This window comes from Lactuca serriola, chromosome 4, assembly GCF_051521515.1.
Source record: "Lactuca serriola cultivar US96UC23 chromosome 4, Lser_US96UC23_V15, whole genome shotgun sequence".
Lineage (NCBI taxonomy): Eukaryota > Viridiplantae > Streptophyta > Magnoliopsida > Asterales > Asteraceae > Lactuca > Lactuca serriola.
Window position 1 is genome coordinate 9,389,650 of NC_136411.1, and position 21,369 is coordinate 9,411,018.

General features: G+C 33.8%; 1 pseudogene; it reads left to right on the forward strand.

The window, feature by feature from the left end:
- The first annotated feature begins 1,500 nt into the window (after positions 1-1,500).
- Positions 1,501-20,946, forward strand: LOC145098020 (uncharacterized; annotated as a pseudogene).
- Positions 20,947-21,369: the final 423 nt, after the last annotated feature.

Genomic DNA, 21,369 nt, shown 5'->3' on the forward strand with positions numbered 1-21,369 from the left:
CTCTACAGTTTTACTTATATTGAACATCTTGAGACTTTCTAGCATATCCAAAACATTTCAAACATTTTACGCTGCTTATTCATTTCTTACGGTAAAATATTTACAACATGTTTAGCTTTGCATTCTGGATTTTATTGAAAATCTTAATATATCAAACATATAAAGTATTTAAAATATTTATTTGGATTTTTAGTTTATCTTTAAGATTTGACTGTTCGTCAAGATCTTTAGTTTTTCAACATTTTAAACATTTTATACTTTTTCTTTCTTAAATCTCTAAACAAGATCTTCGAAACTCACGTACTAATTTGGTTACAAAATTATGAGTAGATTTTTTTTACCAAAACAATATATATTCGTGATTCGACCATGGAATTAATAATTTTAACAAGTAAAATGATTAAATAAACAAAATGATTGTAACTGAGCCAATACGAATGTAAAACCGTTTGTTTTATGTATAGAAAAGAACTAGATTATGACCCGTGTTAAACACGGGGAACATAAATTAAATACATATCACATTAATATGTGGCATTGTCTTAGGTGAAATTTTAATAAAAAAAAATTGTTATTACCTATTCATCAATGAGAATCATATCAATTTTTTAAGTCTTTGTTGAAGATCCATAAACAAGATGTTTCATGAGACAGATTATTCTTACTCTCATGGTAAATTGACTTTTTGAAGCATTAAGTTGGTATATGAATGTAATGTTGCTTTGAGCCATGTTTTTGTTTGTGAAAAAAATAATCATTGTTAAACACATGTGACTCAACCAAGTAATATGGTTCGGGTAAAATTGGCAAAACAGGAACAATTCAAAATTATAGGGCCAAAGTGAAAATATAGTTTTAGGGACAAAATTTATAACTTTTGACATAACTCAAGGACGCCGAATGTAATTTAGTCTAAAACATATAATGTAGAAATTCTTTTGTATGTAATCAAAATCAAATTATAAAAATAAAATAAAATTCTTATCATCCAAATATGAATGTTGTTATATACTTTTTAAAAACCTCATAATGCAAACCTGACAATAAAGTAAGTATAAATAGTTTTTTTGTGATGCTCATCAGAAAACATATCAAGCAATAGAAGGGGCATCAGTAGTAGGGGTAGGGGTATTTCGGGTAAAGAGAACTTATACATAGATGTTGTTCTACCCTCATTCATCATGCAAATAGTATTCAATGTAAAGGAGTATTTTTTTTATGTGGTGTATAGAAATATATCAGTTCCATTCATTGATATATACCGTTGTATTTGATTCATGATTACACAAGTTTCAGGAATGTTGCAAATAGAAGATATAACGTTGATTATACACAGACTCACAAAACAAACATAGGTCAACACATTAAAAAAATCGATATAAAGGATATAATTTTGTTTTTGTAAATGAATGAAACTAATATGCTTAAAGTAGATTGATTAATTTTTTTCATGACCTCTCAACAGGAATACAATAATAACAGGTAATAAGAACAGTGTAAATGCAAGAAATTGGAGAAGAAGAAGGAGAACAAAGTAAAGAAAGAACCTGGAAAAAAGAATTGGAGAAGAAGATCGCTGAAGAAGAATATTGTAAATCGTAAGGCTCAATCCAAAATCCTAAGAATAACAACTTCAGTGTAATCGTATATAGGATGTTTTTGAATAAAAAAATTATTATCTTCCAAAAAAAATGGGATCCTGAGATAATATCTTGGAGATTATCGGCTATTAAAAAAATTAAGATATCAGTTATATTGATTCAAAATTTCAAATTAATTGACTTGCTTATATAACGAGTTTTAAAATTCAAACCAATATCTCAAACTGATTTATTTTATGTAGGATATACTGTGAGATAAATTATAAATAATATTGATTTTTATTTTAACTCTCAAATAGTTTGCTGATTTAATGGGGTTAGATCAGATTTTATATGTTAATAACTGAATTATTGATATGCTTATTTAATGAGTTTTTTCAAAAAAAAAAAAAAGTTAGACGGATTTGAATTTTGAAGCCAAAAACTATAAATAAGGAAGTTAAATTAGGGACAATATTAATTAGAGAAATTGATATCTGGTGTATAAATAGAATAATATGCCTTAATTGATAACATAATTGTTGAATTTAAATATTATATAATTATTAAAGATTTTATAATTAAATGTAATTGTGTTTGTATTCTATTTGGGGAAGATGATGTCAACAATTTGATATAAGGGTGAAAAACAAAGGATTGAAATACAATCAAATGTCTTCATTGTTGCATTGATGAATTAAGAGTTCTCTTTTAATAATATTAGTGTAATGCCCGTGTTTCTGGGCTAAACATTAGTAGACGATGTAATAGTCTAGGTCAACCATTGTAACCCATTTTAAAGTAATAAAGATGAATTACTTGAATATGATGTGAATTATGTGATTTTGTGTGCTTATTAACTGTTTATAATAATATAATAAATAAAGGATAAAATAAGCATCAAAAACAAAATGTTAGATAAGCCCGATATCGATAAAGAAATTTGTAGTGGTCGTGACAAGTATTCCGGGCATATAAAGAACACCAAAATCAGAGTTATAACGAAGAAGTTATGGCCTGTCGAAGTTTCGCGACAGAATCGGCACGACACTGCGTGACATAAATAGTGAATTTACGATAGAGGACTTTTTAGCCCTAACAATCTGAACGAAAGTCATAGTGTTCATAAAACCGAGATCGTGCATAAAAAGAACGCCCAAATCTGACTTCGTATGAGGAAGTTATGATTTTTCTATGTTTCAGATCAGTAGTGCACAAGCCGAAGTTCGAATTATAGATCGAACAATTGTTGGCCGACACAACCCAAATGAGAATCGAAGATCTCGTTAATAGTAGCGCAATGGTAAAAAGACAGATGAAAGCGGACGTTGGATGAAGAAGTTATGGGTTTTTGACGGACTAATCTGGTCCCGGTCTGTTAAAGAATATGAATTCAAAATCAGTCGAGAATTAGCTAACAAAGTCTAAACTAAAGTCATAGAGTACGGTCCCGTCTGTGCGTGAATATAAAGAACGTTGAAAACAGAGCTCGTATGTGAAAGATATGAATTTTAGAAGTCGAGTGTGCAAATTGCGAGTCTGGTCCGAAGGGTACGCCCAACGTACCAAAGTACGTCTCGCGTACGAAGGAGGTACGCCCCGCGGTTTGATCTTTTGTGCGGTTCTAAAACGACCACGTAGCCCAAGCAAAAGACCGACATGTGCCCCCTTACGCCTCGCGTAGGTCCAAGGTACGCCTAGCGTACCGAGGCCACGCACGGCTATAAAAGGGCTGCGAAGGCAGCTCGTTTTTCACACATTTTCAACCTTCTTTCTCTCTCTACTTTCTCTCACTACCTCCCTAAACCCCCTAAAGCCTAGGAAAACCCCCTAGCCTCCGAAGGAAGCCCCGGGGAGCCCGAAGGCTCCAAGAAAAAGAGTTTTTCGGTTTGAAACTCTGCCCGCGTGGAGCCTGGTTTTCAAGCAAACTTCCCGGTTTCGTCAGAAGATTATTTTTAGAAGCGAGATGTTGTTCGAATCGCTCCGTATCAGGTGAGTGTATAGTCATTTTCATCATACACATAGATATGAAGTATTTTATATAAATTATGTGCTATGTGTAAATATATATTATCTGTTTACCTGGACTTTTTCTTCAGATCTGGACCGTATATGTATTTTATGTTTTGAAAGTTATGTTGTGTGAAAGATGTAAACATTATTTTTCAGATCTATACTGTATATGTATTTTATGCTTGGAAAGTTATGCTGGATGAAAGATGTAAGCTTTGTTTTATAGATCTGGACCATGTATGTATTTTATATCTACAAATATGATGGGTAGAACATGAGTAGACGAATATATATGATGTGTAATAAAATGATAAGAGGCCTCGATGTTTAAGATGATCTAGTCATCTAGCGGAGTATAGATGACGACCACGGACTTTTCTAGGCAGTTCAGTGGAACGCTAGCAGGCTCGCAACCTGTAGGTGTTTTTGAAGATGTACTCCATCCCCCCCCCCCCCCCCCAATGGTTGCCTTGCGGACACATATGGCTGAGGAATCCACTTAGCAGTAGTGTCCATCCCGATGAAACTCCTTAGGATAGGTCCCTTATAATAGATGCTTTAGGGACGTAAAGTGGGGATAACGGGAACGGGTAATTGGGTTAATGATTTGATGGAAATAAATAATGAACTTATTATTGTGGGTTGAAAACCCTATATGCTCACCAGCCTCCGCAGCCTGACCCACTCAGTTTTCTTGTATTACAGGTAGTGACAAAAGCATAGTTGGATGATTTGACGAGAGATTACGGATTTGAGGCCAGATAGTGTTTTGTGGCCTAAGATGTTTATTTCTTTTTGGTTTATGCTTATGGTCTGTATCGATGATTGACATCCCGAGTTTCTGTAATGTAATGAAAATACATTTCTTTAAGAAATGCTTTGATAAAATTTATAACATATTTTGTTTTAGGAACAAATTCTGCAATACTTTTCTTAAGAAGTTACTCTGATTTTTATTAAAAAACATAAAGAAAATCGGTCTTTTCTGACCGTAAAAATAGGGATGTCACAATTAGAGATAACCGAATTATTGATATGCTTATTTAATGAGTTTTTTCAAAAAAAAAAGTTATACGAATTTTAGTTTTGAAACCAAAAGCTATAAATAAGGAAGTTAAATTATGAACAATATTAATTAGAGAAATTGATATCTGATAGATAAATAGAATGATATGCTTTAATTGATAAAATAATTGCTGAATTTAAATATTTTATAATTATTAAAGATTGTATAATTAAATGTAATTGTGTTTGAATTCTATTTGTGGAAGATAATGTCAACAATTTGATCTAAGGATGAAAAACAAATGATTGAAATACAATTAAATGCCCTGATTTCTTCATTGGTGAATTAAAGATTATTTTTTAATAATATTTAGAGATTGCAAACTAAATCAAATGTAAGTTAAAATAAGGTTTTAAAATTTTTTAATTTACGATAATCTAGCAAAAAATAATAACCAGGGTTAGGCAAGAATTTTGGTCTAAATGTCTAATATGGTGTCCAGCTGCTTACTTTTTTGGCTTATTACCTGACTAACCCCACCTATAGGCTACCACAAAATAAATGAGAGCAAGTAGGAAAAAGGGCAAAATTGGACCCATTTATGTCATATATGTCACAAAACCATGAATAGCTGTAAACTTTCTGTTTAAATAGCTGTAAACACTCTTACAATTTGCTTTATACCAAAATGTCTTTATCATCCATATTGATATAAAATTCCAAAATATTAATCGACAAAAAAACTAAATACAAATCAACAAAATAGAAGTTTAATGATAGTTTGCAAACATGACAAAACGGTGGCCATTTTCAACCATTTATCTAAAAAATAATCGATTTATTTGGTTTTATTAGAAAAATCATTCATGTTTTTAAACGTTTTCATAAGTCATCCATATTTAAAAAAGTTTTCAGAAAAAATTTATATCAAAAGCGTTTTCAAATCTAAAAGATAGTTTTAAAAAACATTATTTTTTAAAATGCAACGTAATTTCTACTATAAAACAATATTTTTTAATTATCAATCACACGAAGTCCGGCCTATTTCATACTCATGTTTTTATAAAGCTTTAGACTTATGGTGATTTTACAACGACATACATTGTTATTTGTTAATAGACTTTCCTTATTATGCTTAATCTTCAATATAACTCATAAATATATTTACAGAAACTACTATGCCATGCACTCATATTGAAATCATCGAATGTTTGTGATTTGATATACAAATATGGCAAACTGAGCAAGAACATTATAATCCCAAACTTTATAAGAAAAATAACATGAGGTATGTCGAAAGCCTTATGAATGAAAAAAAATAACATACGGACATGCAAAATTTTTGGAAAAAATGAATTGTTTTTAGATATTAGTGATTTTTCTGAAAATATTTTTAGATATGAATGATTTTTTTTAATTATTCTTTGAAATATTATAGACTTTTTAAAAAAATCAATGAGTTTTCAGATGAATTGTCAAGAGCATAAATGACTTATGAAAAATTCTAACTTTAATACAAACTAAACTGGGTGTACTTTTGTTGAGTATACAATTAATTAATACTACTTCCGTCCTATATTTATTGTTCACTTTTGACTTTTGAAGTCTTTATTATTCAACTTTGACTTTAAATATTTTTGTCCTTGATATATAAAACTTAATGCAAAATTTATGAATGAATTGTATTTTAAATGTTTTTTCATTGCTATAAGTTTCAATGAGTAATACATAACAAAAATAACAATATTTAAGGTCAAAGTTGATGAATAAAAATTTTAAAAATCAAAAGTGGACAATTATTATGGGACGGAGGGAGTAATATAAATTTGTAGGAGATTGGAAGTATTTTAATCCACTGGAACTTTTATTAGGTTCAATTTCTTTAGAAGATGAACATTTCAATAAAACTAACAAGGAGTAGTAAAATAAAATATAATTTAAACCAATTTCGTTAATATGAAGTTTGACAAATTAGTTGATTAATTGATAAGTTTGGTAATTAGTCAAAACACACAATCTTTTAATTTAATTTCGTATTAAAAATGGTGGGGCAGTTAACAAGTTCGCTTATCAGATATTTCTTATTTATATTTTTAATTTCTCTAAATAAATAATGTTAGAGGGAGTGGTGATATAAAAATTGCACTTTCTTCGTTACCACGTAGGCGACACGTCAATAATTACCATAAAAATATGGTTTCATGCCACACCTAGGAGTGGTGCCCCACTCAATTTAAAAGGTTTATAAGAAGATATATATATATATATATATATATATATATATATATATATATATAAAATCTGACCAATCACAGCTTAATTAGAATGGCATACGGAAGAGAGGAGCACTCCTTTGGAGCGCCATGCTGCGGTCTCTACCACACCAAAACCGTAAGGAGGGGGCGGTGTTCCAAGCTGATGTGGTAAATGAATGCATCCTCTAATCGCATCCACTCCCTCAAGCCTAATGTATTCAATAAAATTGAAAATTTACAAATATAGCTATTCAACTTTGATTAATAAAATAACTTAAAGGTTATAAATATCCGAGTACTTTGTGTCGGAGTTTCAATCACTTAGTTTAATATTTTGACAAAGTTTGTAGATCAACATTGAAAATTGGGATAACACCATGAAAACTTAAGGTTGGCCAAAAATATTGGTTTTATCCTCTGAATGATTTTTGGTTTATTTATGCTGTAAAATTGTTGGGTTTTTTTTTTTTTTTTTTTTTTTAACTTTTAATAACAGGTTTCTAGATTACCATGAAATATTATTTGCAAAAAAACCCTAAGTTTACAAATATTTTGCAAAAAACCCTTAAGATCATAAATCTTGATAGTGATTTGGAATATGTTAAAGATTTTTGATTCGTATCGATGAACACGGAGTGACATCACTTCCTATAAAGACCGAATGGAATAAAATCTTTCTTAATAAGGTTAATATATTTCAATAGAGAGCTTTCTTGAACGTTTTTCTACCAAAACAAACTTGTCTAATTGTGATATTGATATTCCTTTTTCTTTATGCTCGATTTGTAACAACTCTGTAAAGGTATCCGACATGTTCTGATCGAGTGTAAAGTGACGTCCCAAATTCTTCTCAAGATAAGTCATTGGTGTAATATAGATTTATCTAATTTTATTCTTCTCTGTGATTTACGTGGTTTTTTGGATTCGTTGTATTTATCCATGGCTCGTAAAGAAGTTTTAGAGGTGATAATAATCAATATGGTGTCATTATTTCCTTGCAAATATTTTTTAAAGGAAAATAAAAATATTTTATATGTTTAAAATGTTTGTGTTTCATAAATAATAATATATCATTTTTTTCGTAAAAACAAATATAGTTGTATAAGTTATTATTTCTGAAACACAAACATAAACTGTAACGTCCCAAAAATTATAAGGTAAGAAATTTCATTTTTAATTCAACCATAAACACCATTTATCGTTTTCAATCATTTAAAAATATATCAAAGTAAAAATAGTTATTAGAGTACAATCCCAAATTCATAAAGTTGCGGAAATATGGGTGGATGCACTACGATCAAGTCTGGTCATTCCTTTTCGAACCGGTAGTACCTGAAACCATAACCATAAAACTATAAGCACAAAGTTTAGTGGGTTTCCCCAAAACACCACATACCATACATATCCTTGGGTCTAGCCCTTATACTGGGCCCAAACCATAATAATAGGCCTCACTTCCTAGCCAATGAGTCTAGCCCAACATACAATGCAAGAGTCACAAAGACAGCTACCATCCTACATTACCTAGCCCGTCATATAATGGGTCTAGCCTAACATACCATGCACGAGTCACCAAGACAGCTAGCATATAGAAGATCCTAGTGGGCCGCCATTCTTGCTTTTGACCTAGGGGCATAGTGAGGAGACTCACCTGAATCACAAAGACGACCACAACTAACTGCTCTCCTGCCAAAAGATGGGTGCTCGACACATCCTGTCAAGACACACAAGGTAAACCTTAAGTCTACCTTCTAAAAAGTGAAGTTGACCAAAAGTCAACCTAAGGCCAAAGTCAACGGTCAAAGTCAACACCCCATAATGTCAACTATTCAGCCTCACGTAAGGACCAGACCTTGGTCATGTCGTGAGAGATCACTCGGTCCGATTCCAACTCATCTCGACTCAACTCAGCCAACTCAGACATGAAAAGTCATTGGAGCTGACCACATGACGTGAGCATCCTTCTCTTACGTCGTGAGCCCTAAGGAGCTTAACATAAACGGGATCATTCAATCATCACGTCAGGAGACCTTATGTCTTACTTCATGAGCACAATCTGAAGAAAAAAATCCAACATTTAAGTCCTTAATCCATTAAGTCTATCACTTTAACTTTCCAAAAGGTCTTATAACTCCATAATACAGTTGAAAGGCGATGCTTTTAAGACATATATGTCCAATACATGTCTAGATCTCATTTGGGTCACTAATTGAAGAAAAGGTCATCCAACTTTCATACAAGGTTTTAAAACCCAACCATTCACTAGATCTGAACTTCATGACACTCTTAAGCCCTTATAACACATAAAGTTTCCAACATTATGGTTTCCATTCATTCAAACTTGCTCAACCAAGGAGGAAAGTGGGACAAAACTTATATCTAGCCACAAATAACAATAAAGGAGGAAGCTTTGACACTTGCAAAGCTCCAGAAACAATGTAAGGTGATGATGATGATGATGATGATGATTCCTTGCAAACCAAGAATTGCTCCAAATGGCCAAGAATTAAACAAAGGATGAAGACTAGGATTTTCTGAGGTGAAAGGGGTTTGGAGGCTGATAATGAACCCTAAAATAGGTTTAGGGGTTCTTAAATACGAAGGAAACTCTAAAAGATCATGGGTTTGGGTTGCATCATTTCTCACGTCGTGAACCTCTATGTATCACGTCGTGAGACCAGTCCCGAACAAAAGTTTTCATATTAGCCCATATCACGTGGTGAGACTCCCTTCCTTCCAAAATCCAACCTTTTGATTCCTTGAAACCCTAATTTGATTCATCTAGGAAACGGGTGTTAAAACTCCCTCTCACTTAATTTAGATTTCGTCCTCGAAATCACTCCTTACTACCTTCCAGATATGCCAGACAACATGGACGATACTCTTACAACCCCGATACGGACTGAGAAGTTGACTCATACATACAACAGCCTTCCAAAACTATAATCGAACCCAGTTTTATCAGGACTCACACACCCCGATGATGAACGGATCCTTGTTCTATTAACTTTAATCACTGAAGAACAACCAACACTACTCTGCCTAAAATCCCGAAATCCACTACCTTGTCTGACTTCCCAACATACAAAACCATTTTGAAACAAAACCAAATATGAATCTACTTCACAACCCATCCAAACAAAACCCCCTTCCAAACCTGAATTATCTTGCTGATACCACTGGAAAACAAAACCCTAACCATTCATCACTGTTGAATCCTTCTATTTGAGATCAAGGGTGATTCCTAACAGAAGTCTGACCTAGACCTGGAAAATGTGTCGTGTCGTGTCGAGTTCGTGTCGTGTCACGACATTAAACGAGTTGAAAGGATTTGAACCTAACCCGACCCGTTTAATTATTGTGTCATGCCGTGTCAACCCGTTTATTTCGTGTCGGGTTTCGGGTTAAGGTTTAGACCTTGTAAATATGTTGTGTCATGTCGGGTTGAAATATTTTATAGGTTAGAAAGTAGGAGTTGTGGAGGCAGAAAGGAAAAAGTGAAACACTTGAGTTATGAAATGGAATGACAAAATTTATAGTAAGTTTAGAAAGAAAAATGAAAATAGTTAAAATTGGAGAGTAAAGGGATAGGTGGTGAGGATGACTAAAAGTCTATAACATATAACATATTTTTAAAAATAAGAAATTTATAACATATAATATATTTATAAAAATAATTAAGTAACTTTGAAAATTTGAATATTACTTCTAATTCTCGAGTTTTCCCACTATAAGTCTATAACATATAATATATTTATAAAAAAAATGAAATTTATAATAAATAATATATGATTAAATGGGTCATATTTGAGTGATCTTCGAGTTGAAAGTCTCTAACCCTAACCCGCTAATTTCGTGTCGAGTTCGTGTCGGGTTTTCGTGTCGTGTCATGTTTTGCCAGGTCTAGTCTCACCCCTAAGTGCCAGACCAATCTAAAAACTCACATCATGATAACCAAAAATTTGAAAATTCAATCCATCCGAGATCTCCTGCATCTATGGTGACCTCCCCCTAAATTGAGATATAAAGTCCCCAATCAAACGTGGAGACCGACAATCTCACACCTTGTCTCGCCTCAAGGCACTAACTAAAAGTCTAGATGACAAGTGCTACCTTAAATTAATCATTACACAAATACCAACCACTCACCACAAAGTCATCCCACTCTAAATGTGATCCAATACCTTGCTCAAGCCAATTTCCATCGGGTCTCACCCACTATATCATAATCATACGAGCCTCACCCACGGGTCTCACCGATTTTGCACAATCAAACAAGACTTGCCCACGGGTCTCACCAATTGAGTGTTGTACAGGCCTAACCTCGCCTCAGATCCAACGATCCTCATACCAAAACAAAGAGAAATCCTCCGACAATACTGTCCGCCTTAACCTAGGCATGCGTTGATCCTCTTTCAGCCCAACGACCCCTCCTACCATGGCCTACCTCATTCTGGTGAATGCTCCAACTACATCATAGACTTACAACACTTCCTCGACCGCCTATCATCCTTGTGTATGCTACGGATACCCCCACAGTCTTACAACACTCCCTTATCAGCCATCAGCCCGACTCATAGTCTTTTTCTCCATCTACCATGCCAACCCATGATCAAACACTGGTCAAAACCACATTGACTGTATCCCACTCAGGTGTTCGGGTCATGCTTCAGACCCTAAAGCCTTCATCAAACAAGAATAGGCAGAGAGGATATAACACAACCCTAAACCTGGGTCCAACCATAAATCTGCTATGCATTACTATGATAACCCAACATGTCGCTGAAAGTTTCTGAATCCCTAACCTTTAGCAACCTCGATCAATACTGTCACTTGAACCGACTTTCCTCTCGACTAGGATGTGGAACTCTTCTTGGTTCCGCACCCGATTCTATCCCCGAAAATCAAAACGATTCTCCCCCACTTGGATTTAGCTACACCATGCCAACCTTACCAAAAACAATGAATAATGAACCCTGACCATTCCAACATCCCACATATCGAAGGATTCATGCATTCTAAACATCTTCAACCAGTAAAATTTATAAATTTCTTTGACAACTCTAATGTCGGAACAAATCCATGCGACCGCCATCATCATTCACTTACTACCGCTCCTTTCCTAGTAACGGTAACAATTGGACCCAAGAGTCCTTCCATGAACAACTGCCATCCCTATAGAGAGACCCAAACACTTTGGAACTCTGACTTCGTTGCTGAACTAATCACACTAATCTGATTACTGATCTTTCAAGTGGTACCCTAAAATCACCTCCACTAATGGACCATAACAACTACCTGACAATCTAAATCCGTCTCAACAAGATGTGCCCCACTCATAACTCTCGTCATGCAAAATGGCATATAACCACCCTTGATAATATTAACCATGCAATTACAGAGAAACTAAACCGAAGATAATACCTTACACATACAAATACATGATTCAAAAGCATGTATATATATGAATAACAAGGCACGAGGAAAATAAAAGATAGCATACCTGCGATGGCATCTGATGAAACTCTGGCCTCCCTTGACTGAAACTGCAAAGCTCGACTCCTCAATGTTAGGGCTTCCGTCATGCCCTAACGAACGTCAGTAATCCTCAAGGTAACTGGAGCAGCTGCACTCACTACTCCCCCATCAACCTCAGATAGTCATCCATCTTGTGTAGGGGTGTAAACGAGCCAAGCCGAGCCCGAGCCTGATCAAGCTCGAGATCGGCTCGTTTAATTTGAGGAAGCTCGAGCTCGGCTCATGAAAAATTTAGTGGGCTCGCAAGCCTAATCGAGCCTAAACGAGCCTCTATGTATATATATGTATATATATATATATACACACACACACACACACATATATATATATATATATATATATATATATATATATATATATATATATATATATATATATATATATATATATATATATAGAGGCTCGTTTAAGCTCGTTTAGGCTCGCGAGCCCCATTAATTGAAGCTCGGCTCGAGCTCGTTTAGTAAACGAGCCTCATATCTAGGCTCGAGCTCGGCTCGGGCTCGTTTAATTCGATCTCGAGTCGAGCTTTTAACGAGTCGATCCCGAGTAGCTCACGAGTAGCTCGGCTCACTTACACCCCTAATCTTGTGGCCCACCTGGTTGTAGTGAAAACACTTCGGAACCAATCCACGAGGGCAATCCCTACTGTAATGACCCATCTGACCACAACTGAAACATAATATACTATTACAGAGTACAGTAACAAACATACATTTTGGTTTTAAGGCCTAAGACTACATTTCATTTACTATAGAAAATATTGGATTTTATGGAAGAACATACTAACATTTTTTAAAGAACAATGACAAGCTTTCCATCACAAAAACATACTTATGAACTCACCAGCTTAAATGTTGATACACTTTCAAAATCACTTGTATTCTCAGGGAACAAGTAGTCAGGTACACTATAGGTTTTTGAGAAGACGGATCATTCATGGTGTCTTGTCTATAGTATTTACTATACATTTTGGTGTTATACAAACAGTGTTACAAACTCAATGTAAACACTATATTATCAATGCAATGGTTGTTGTTACTTTGATTACTATTATTCAATTGTTGTGATACTGTACATGATGTCCTCCGTCTCCGAACATTTCCGTTGTTACCGTTTGGAGGTGTGACAATATATGTCCAATACATGTCTAGATCTCATTTGGGTCACTAATTGAAGAAAAGGTCATCCAACTTTCATGCAAGGTTTCAAAACCCAACCATTCACTAGATCTGAACTTCATGACACTCTTAAGGTGCTTATTGATGGGTTTTATATGTTACGAAAAATCTATTTTTGGTGGAAAAACATAAATCCAAAGTTCACATGCACCCTAAAAGATCTATGATCTCACTATGATTTGTAAACAACTATCGAATATCAAGAACCCTATAAGTACATTGCTATTTTAGAAAATCACTAAAGGGTTATTAGGAAATACATACCTTAGTTTATTATTGAAAATAAACTAGTAATCCTTCCTTTATTGTTCATCAGAAAGCAAGCACCAGAATTCTTGTGCCTTTAATGGCTCACACCCAAACCCTAGCAAATTGGACGCTAAAGAGGAGAGAATAGGAGGAAGGGAATTTCCGAATTTCTCTTTGGAATGAGGTGATATTTGAAAATCATAACTCAAGGTGCTTTATATAGGTGATGGGGAGGCTAAGGATAAGGCGGGTTTCCTTTTAGATAACCTTTTCCCATTGATTCCCCCGTAAGGCATTCCAAACTTTCTTAGAGTTGAAAAATACCTCTAGAAACCATCTAGAATCCCTATAGCCATCTAGGATTTCGTCCCTCCTGTTAATGAGGTTATAGAGTTGGTCAATGTTCAACTTTTAAACATTGTTACCTTTAGTCATTTCACTTTTAATTAATCCAATTAATCCAAAATTAATCAAATTAATTTCTTATTAATTCTTAATTAAACAATACTATTTATAACAAATATATTATTCTCATAATACATTAATAAATCATTTATTTTTATTTATAATTGATTTATTAATCATATAATAAATTAATAAATCAGTCTATCTCTCCAAAAAGCATTCTAGACAATTACTAGGTTTAAGGGAAACCCAAAAGGACTTTGCTAATAATTCAAGATTATACTAATTTAGTTATTGGCTTAGATACCTAATCCAAAATTCTCCCACTTGGATAATTCTAAAACTAAATTATTGGTATAACTTCTAAACTAAACAACAAAGGGTGCTTTCCAAACACTGCCAAACTCTGTTCTAATCAGATTTTTTTCCTTTAGATAAATGATCAAATATTCCTCCGTTCTTCTAGATATCATATGTATATGAGACATGGATTGAAATCTGTCTCATTGTCCAAAATTATGTTTTTCGATTTCCCGATTTATGACGACTGAATCCAGACTCCTAATTGAACACATCAATTTAGTCTGGGCTCCGACAAGCACTTCAGATGTCGAAATCAAGTGATCAAGGGGCCCAAAGATATTGCTTTTCCTGTTAGGGATAAAGGAATGAATAAATTTCGACACATATGCTTGTATCTTTTTACTCACCAAATTATACATGACACTATGTTTTATAACATCGCATTACTAATGCGTTTCGCAATACCAATGCACAACTGATTTGTAATTTACAACTCATATATATCAATTTCAAGAATATAAGATATTATCATCTCTGAATTACTCGTGATAAAATCCACAAAGTAATTCTCTGAGCATGGGTTTATGCAATACTCAAAATCCCCATTTTCTAAGTACTCCTGAATATTGTAGCAACACAATTGCTATGTCTAAACTCCTTAGACAATCTACAATCCAATTCATAACAACCTTAATTCACTACTTACTTCCAAATGTATGAGCGACTGTGGGATTTTGAATAGTCAAATCATTCAGGAAGTACAACGTACACTACTAGAAAACAGACCTTTAATGACGCGCTTTTTACGACACGCGCTGATTAATGATACGCAAAAGGACGTGCCCTTAAAATAGTGTTATCTCTCCAAAAAAATTAAGGATTTACGTCACGCATTATTGTGTGCCCTTAATTTAGTGTCTCAAGAAAAAAATTAAAAACACGGAGGGCGCTTTATCTTAAACGCGCGTCGTCTGTACCTGTCGCTTTATAATTTTAATGGAACGCGCTTTTAGTAGACAAGGGGGAAACGAAATCCCCAAAATTTTGAAAACCCGCCTTGTTTTTTCTATCTTCTATCTATCTTTCATCCTTGCAATCCACTCTCCCCTCTCTGATAATCTCTCCTCTAGATCTCTTTTCTATCTATCTTTCATCCTTGTTTTTTCTATCTTCTATCTATCTTTCAATATTTCTCCATTTCGTATTTTTGGAGCTCAGCACCAGCCAGGTACCACCTAAGCACCAGCCATACAAAGGTCAACGGTGGCAAATATTCTCTTTTCTCCACCATTTTCTCCCTCTCAAACGTCTTTATTTCCGTAATTGTTATCGTAAGTGTGAAAATCTCTAACTTATAGCTTTAATTTAAACTTTAAGTTGTTCTAGGGTTATATTGAACCATAGTAAGAATGCGTACTGGATATGGGATACGATTTCATACCGAACGCTTGGGAACACATCTTGGATGATCCAATGATTTTAAAATTGAACCGACCTTACCTTTATTTGTGTATCTGGAACATAGGAACGATGATTCGGATCGTCGATTGAAGTTTGGGAGCACCGATTATAGTTTTGGAATGCCGACTTGAACAGCATTTGTGCATTGGGTGCGTCGACTCAATATATGGTAACAAAATCTCACATTTTCCAGCAATTAATTGTGTATATCTTAATTGTAAGGGGGTAGCGATCACTTTATAGAACCATAAACACGATTTCAATTCATTAATTTTAGTCAATTTTATTATATTAAGTTGGTTCTAAACTTCTAACATCGTACGTTGGGTACATCTTACTGAATTAACCTCCTACCTCTATGTATTCTGTATAAACTTTACTACTCTTCAATATGAATTGAAGAATTTTTTTGTTAAACTCAGACCATGGACAAGCTGGAGAAAGCAAACGAAGTAGTGAAAGTTGCTCCTGGACATTTACTCAACCATCTGATGCCCTAATTGCTTGCAGTTCCAAATATTGAAAAGTTTGCTTATATCATTAGTGAACAGAGGAAGGTTTCCATCTTTCTGAATTTCTCTTTCATAAACATATCTCAACAATGCTAATATTTTTATCTATTTGAACCAGATATATCAACCAAAAGAATTTGATGAGGTGAAGGTAGTTCCAAAGACCGAAGAAGACACCATGAAAGAATACAGAACAACAACTAGAAGACTTGAAAAATGCTAATTTGGTTTGTAAATTGCAATTCAATTCTCCGTCTTCCATGTTTACATTTTTTTGATCAGGTTTAACACTTACAGGTTTGTAAATTTGAATTCAATTATCCATCTTCCATCTTCCATTTTGGACATTTTTTGATGTTTACTCGATGTAGTTCCAGGTATAGAGATGAATACAGGGGCTACAGGAGGAGAAGTCGCAACAGAAGCAGGGACAAATATTATGGAAGGGACAGAGAAAGTAGGACCCGCAGTAGGAGTAGGAACCTTGATTATCATAAAAGACATAGGCGGGGGAGGTATGATGGTGAGAGAAGCCTAAGTAGGTCTCCTGTAAGGTAAAAAGACATAAATGCCCTTATCATTGAAAATAGCCCTAAATAGTTTTTTTTTTTTCAGTTTTTGTTTAAAGTTGATTTTTTGTTTTAAATACATGTTGCCTATAATAACAAATTTAATGACTTGTTTGAAAATTTCATATCCCTAGAACTCTGTCTGCAAAGATGAGTATCTTGGAGAGTATACGGGTGAACTGATCTCGCATCTAGAAGCAGATGTCTGAGGGATTTTATATGATTGTATAAACTCATCTTTCCTTTTCAATTTGAATGCTAAGGCAAGCAATTCCTTTTCATATGACTTTGTGTGTGTACTATCTAATATTTATCTATATATATTATTAATTAGCTTTTGAAACTTGTTTATACACATTTTTTAATAAGGAAACAAAATGAAATTTGTTCTGAAAATACTTTAGCAGCAACAAAATGAATTTTTTTTTATGGAGTACCTCCTGAATTTTAGTCCTTTTCTAGACGATTGTGAATGCGTTTGGTTAACTTCGGAATTCATGGGAGTTGCTTTGGGTATAAGGGACTAACCGATAACTATACAGTTTCAGATATAAACCAATTCACAATATTAGAATGAACTATAATTATAGGAAATATGGTTTGATAACTTAAGAATTCACTTGTAATTTAATGTTTCTATAATACCCATAACCAGTTATTTTAATAAACAGGGGGTCGTAGAGAAGATGATTGGACTTGCCCTAGCTGTGGAAATGTGAATTTCTCTTTCAGGACAACATGCATTATGCGCAATTGTACACAACCTAGACCAGCAGATCATAATTCTATAATTTCCACATTTTGTTTATATTTGTACACCATTTAGCCCCTATTGTTTCATTTTAGTCCCCTCTTTATGTAATTTGCAACTTCTGTTACACTTGTACAACACTACAACTAATAGTTTTACTGTGTTGCAGAAATCTGGTGGAAAGGCAATGCAGACCCCACAAGGGTATTCATCTGCTACTGCTGGTCCATACGTTGGTTCTGGTGCACCTTCATCAATGTATATTGGTGTACAACCTTATGGCTCCTCTCTCTCTCTCTCTCTATGCCACCTCCTTATGATGTTCATGTTCCCTCTGCTTATCATTATAGTTATGGAACTCACCTTTCTGGAGGCAGCAACCCCTATAGACCCCTCCCACCCCCTACTCTGGTGGCTCAATCATAGGTACACTAAATATAATAAATTTTATTTTTCTCATTTTATAATTGTTATATATATATATATATATATATATATATATATATATATATATATATATTTGTAGTTGGTATGTATGGAGTACCTCCGATGATGGACCGATACTTGCTTCTGGGCCACACTCCAATGGTATGGTTGTATAAGTATTAAAATCTTTTTGTTATAAATTTATAATGAATTGACTGTTTTGACCCTTGAAAATTGATAGGGTCTACGACCTGGGTTTTATCTAGAAGAGAAAGCAAAGAAAGGTGTTGAAAACATTTTGTATGTTGATTTTATTTTTGGATGAACAGATGGCTAATGTTATTATTATTATTTTATATTTTAGATAGAAAAAGCGAAAATGATTGGGTATGCCCTAATTGTGGAAATGTGAATTTCTCATTTAGGACAGTTTGTAACATGAGAAAATGCAATACACCTAAGCCAGGATCTCAGGTATTTAATATTTTTTCTTTACACCTAGTTTCATCTTCTGTATTTCTTAAACAACAATTGACTAAATGTTATGATAAAACTTTTTTTTTGTTTGAATTTGTTTCCAGGCTTCAAAGTCAGGAAAGAACTCCAGTAAGTTAAATTTTGTTTTTGGAAATCATAGCTTTGATATTCATAAATCATAAATGATAACGTGTTTGTTTTCAGAAAGAGATATGCCTGATGGGAGCTGGAAGTGTGATCAATGTAACAACATAAACTATCCATTCAGAACAAAATGCAGTAGACAAAACTGTGGTGCTGAAAAACCATCAGAATCCGGGAAATCCCCTTCAGAAGAAGCAGAAGAAAACGGTCAGGTCTGTTTACTTTCATTTTCATCAAACTTATGTTGCTTAAAAATGTGTTTCTTTCCATTTACATTTTCTAATTCTATAAAACTTTTTTTATAAATGTAAAAGTCAAAAAAGCTATTAGCAACTCTTTTTTACTCCAGTCAGTCATCATCTCCCTTTGGTCGTTTTAGCAAAGTTGTTGTTGAAGGGTATAGTCATCTTTTTATTAATCCACATTTATCTACTCATTTGTGGTTTTTGTGTCTTGTCAACTTGGTATCCAATAAAAAATATATATTTTTAAAAAAAAAATGGTATTTGTGGTCGTTATGAAGAAGGTTGGCTGGATGTGTTAAGTCTCAAGGTCTAAGTCAGAAGGAGATATCTAGTATGTGATCAATGTTATTAGAAAAGGAAACAAAATGAAATTTGTTCTGAAAATACATCAGCAGCGACGGTTGGCATAATCAAGGTTTGACATCTTCTAAAAAAATATTATGACCTCCTACTTTGTCCCATACCTGTTCAACTGTTGTTGTTTTTCACTAATTGATTCTTTGCAGTCGTTAATCGGGCTCTACAATTTGGATCCAAACCGAGTGTTTGACATTGTAAGTTCTACCCTTTCTGGTTGTTTTGACTTTGTATTGAAGTTGCAATAAATGAGGTACTTGAGTTGACTGTACTCACTGATTTAGGTATTGGAGTGTTTCAAACTTCAGCCGGATAACAATGTCTTCTTGAACCTGATCCCTGTTTTCCCCAAGGTACAACACTTAAATATGCCCGATTAACGACTAAAAGTCTATTATAAGGGTGCATGATTCACAATATATTTTCTCAAGGGATGAGATCTATAAAAGAATTGCAATCATTGGGCATGTTTGCTTGGTGTTGGAATTTAAGATTCCTTTCCATGGCTGGCGTGTTTGGTTGCCTTGCTAAAAAAAAATTAATTCCTTTGTTTTTAAAAGTTTCCTTATTTACTTTTAGGTCAGAATAAAATTAGGAAGTTACGTTTTGATTGGTGATCTCCCTTGGTGAAAATAGGTTAATTGGGGAAGTTTCCTAATTCCCTAAGGTCAGAATAAATTTGCATGCATTATCTAAGCCTTTTTCTGAAAGGCTAATTGTACATTATCCAATCTCTTCTATTCTGGGCATTTCTTGTAGTCTAATGCTTCACAAATTCTTGGGTTCAAGTTCCAATATTATCAATGTTTGGAAGTAAATAGTACCGTACCCTTTGGGATCTATCAGCTTACTGCAAAACTGGTTAAAAAAGAATTTCTTGATCTTGATAGTATGTAATTATTCATTCATTCATTCATTCAGTTTTTGCTTTCAATAAATTTGTTTCCTTAAGAATCATATTGTTTCACCTAGGATAATAATGGGGACTAAGACTTATATGGACATATCAGTTGGTTATGGAAGAATCTTTGCTTTAGTACATTGTTGCTTTGCTTTTCTTTTCTTTTTATCTCTTCAATGAAAGTTCCTGAATCTGGCTGAAGAGGTCTGTTATTTTTGTTGCTTTTTTAGTTGCTAATAATTTGGATATGTATTATTTGCAGCTTGCTAGGACATGTTATAACTTTTATCAGTCCACACCAACAAAGTTGGCTGGAGAAAACTACTTCCTCCATTCAGGGCAGGTTAGTAGTTTCTCATGATGATGTGTTGTTTCTTGTGTAATTAAAAGCTTTTTGGGTTCAGCTTTTTGATTGTGTGATTAATAAAAGTTTTTTGGTTTCAGCTTATGTTCAAGTCATTATTTGTCATCTACACTCGATGGACAACAACAAATTTTTTGACATGGAGGATTTGTCTTTTACATGATATCTGTAACAAAGTGTCCCTTAATAGCAATGTAATAATAGGTTAGATAGTTAGGGATTGTATTTTATGCAATGGATTGTATTTTTTGTATATGATTATTTGTATGACATCAAATTTTATGCAATGCATTGTATTTTTTGTATATGATATTGTATTTTCTATTATTAGACATTAAATACAAATTTAATTTGAAAATTGGTAAATCTATAAATAATATATTTTTTAAACATTTAAAATTATGATACGCAAAAATGTGTGTCATCTTCATTTATGACATGGCCTTTCTTGACATGGGCTTTCTTGATACGCATTGCGTGTCTTTAACACGCGCGTCGTAAGGTTACGTCACTCAAATGCGTGTCATCTTCCTTTATGACAGGGCCTTTCTTGATACGCGTTGCGTGTCGTAAACGCGCGTCGTAAATGCGTGTCGCCTATAGACGACGCGCAAAAGCGCGTCGTCTCTCTT